We start from the raw sequence: 2893 nt of genomic DNA, 5'->3' as shown, positions 1-2893 counted from the left end.
CACCAGAGCCAAAAGATGGAAATAATCCAAATACCACCAAGACATAAATGGATAAACCATACATACAAGGCAGAATATAATTCAGCACTAAGAAGGAGTGACTTCTTGACATATTACAACATGGGTGAATCTTGAAGACTTTATGCTAAGTTAAATAAGCCAGATGCGAAAAGACAAATGTGGGTTGGGTATTCCTTATCTGTTAATGCTTGGGACCAGAAATGGATTTTGGAGCGAATGTTCTCATGCATGTAATAAGATATCTTGGGGATAGGACCAAAATGCAAAAATGAAATTCATTTATGTTTCATATACATAGCCTGAAGGTAATTTTACACAATATTTTAAGCAATTTTGAGCATGAAATAAAGTTTTGTGGCATGGAATTCTCCACAGGTGGCCTCCTGTTGGCACTCAAACAGTTTCCGATTTTGAAACATTTCCTATTTTGGATCTTTGGGTTCGGGATGCTCAGCCTAGATTGTGTGACTCCACCTACAAGAAGTAACACAGAAGTCAAACTCAGAGAGACAGAAGGTAGAATGGTGGTTGCCAGAGAAAGGGAGTGGGGAAAATGGGGCTTTATTGGTTAATGGGTTAATAAGTTCAGAGCTTCAGTTTGGGATGATGAAAATGTTCCGGAGAGGGGTGTTAGTGGTGGTTGCCCAATAATGTGAACATACTTAATGCCACTGAACTGTACACTTAAAAATAGTTAAAATGGTAAAATTTATGTTCTGCATATTTTACTATATTTTTAAAGACACCTAGCACAGTGTATGTAGTCAGAGTCCTTGCAAAACATGAACCCAGTGAAAGACACTTTGGGTACTCTAATCTAACATGTGCCCTACCAATGTCAGCTGAATGTGCACATTTGTCTTGCCTTACTGATTCTTCCAGGAGGTGTCATCAGTTTCTTTTGACAAAGGAGGAAATCAGAGTTCAGAGAGGTAGAGTAAGTTGGCCAGGTTCCATTGCAGTGGTAGAAAGAAGAGTCAAACCTTGAACTGCCTATCATTAAATGCACTGCAATTTCCGTGCCCCAATGTGCCTGAACAAGTACCCCTTGTTTGGGGTGTTCATATGCCAGACAGTCAGATGAAGCCAAATTGTCCTCTCTCTGAAACATGAGAGACCTGGGAAATATGCTAGAATTCATCAGTAGGAGACAACTTGCAATTCATAGAACTAAAATATACTGTCTGCTCTGAGAATAGCTAAATGAAGAGAGACCAGGAGAATTTCCCTAATAAAGATGCAACTATCTGTCATGTGTGGTTTGGGTTGGCTTATATAAATAGAATCATGGGATCCAAAACACTCTATCATTGAGAAAACCCTCCCTCCACTGCACTGGTGATAACCCCAAACCACTGGTTATTTTTCTAACCCTGGTTGGAATAACTTACTTATCATTGGAAAAGTCTTTTTCTTGGTTAGAAAAAGGTAATCATGTGTCATTCCCACTAAGTTCTTTTTTTAAAAAAATAGATTTGAAGATACTGAAGAGGTACTCCCAGGTGGTGACACTCTCAGTATTTATATTAGGATGTGTAGTACTGTCTAAACCGGCAATTCAGCATAGTATTTAAGCTCATGGCCTCTGGGTTGTCATCTCCTGGTCACAAATCCTGTCTCTAGCACATACTGGTATATGAGTTTAGCCAAGTGACTTCACTTTTCTGTGCCTCAGTTTCTTCAGGTGTGATATGGAAACAATAATAGCACACAATTCATTGCACTGTGAGATTTAATAGCAGTCAGTAAGGAACAAAAAAAACTGCTCAAGCTGATACCTGTCTTAAACATACAGAGTACATTAGGTGTTCTTATTTAATTTCTTTGAATATAGTGATGCATCTCATTTCCCAAATTTCAGTGCTATGGAAAGGGGCTGAGACTGTTTCTCCTTAGAGGTGCACCCACTCCTAATTCAGGAGAGGGAGAGGCAGAGACTGGGAGGTAAGGAAAGGTGGCTTTGAACCAAGTATAAGCATCACACATTCTCCTCTGGTACCAATTACTGTGATAAATTGAAGGTGACAAGTTATTTTATGACATAAATGCAAATCAGCATTCACTTCACTGTTATTTTCCAATGCCCTGGCACTTTAATGGTGCCCATAAGTTTGCTTCACTTGCAGCAAGTATCGGTATGTTCACAGTCAGCCAGAGAATTTATTTTTAGGTGGGGAGTGCAATGAACTGAGCCCACCGGCTGACTTAGAAAAATGATCACATTCCCATCCACAAATTATTCACAAAGCTAGTTAGCATTTGAGCCTTTGTTGGTGAAATAACACAATAAATAGAGATGTGTCAAAGGGGCTCATTTCCACCTGCCAGACTTCACTTTCTAAATACCAGGCATTCACGCGTTGGTGGGTGCCTGTGTGTTTATGTGTGTTTATTAGATAAACAAAAACCCATCCCAAAATGGAACACGCCTTGCAAGTAACAAGGAGTTGAGACCTTCTGCTTCTCCACCAAAGGCTGCCAAGAAGAGAGCGTGGCTTCCTATCTGTTGCGCCCATAAAGTGGCGGCTGCTCTATGCCTGAGACGGATGCCTGCGACTTCGACATGAAGGGAGACAAAAAGGAAAGACCATACTATTTGTTTACTTTTCACCATTTGAAGTTGATTTCTTGTCCTGGCAGTTCCACCAGCCTGTCATCCTTCTTTTCTGATGTTGATAGGTAAAGAAAACAAAAAGAAAAATAAAAAGCAAACAACACCAAAGAGATAGACAGCAACTGTCACTGTAAACAGGACCCTACCCCTCCACCCGCCACTCCTGGGCATGTCGACAGACAGTAGAGGCTGTTAAATACACAGCCTAATTAATTTAAAATACAACTTCAGAGAGACAACCCCTAATTGTTAAAAGCG

Source organism: Ictidomys tridecemlineatus, chromosome 4 (genome assembly GCF_052094955.1).
Source record: "Ictidomys tridecemlineatus isolate mIctTri1 chromosome 4, mIctTri1.hap1, whole genome shotgun sequence".
Lineage (NCBI taxonomy): Eukaryota > Metazoa > Chordata > Mammalia > Rodentia > Sciuridae > Ictidomys > Ictidomys tridecemlineatus.
The sequence above is the reverse complement of the archived record's forward strand: the minus strand, read 5'-3'. Positions refer to the sequence as shown.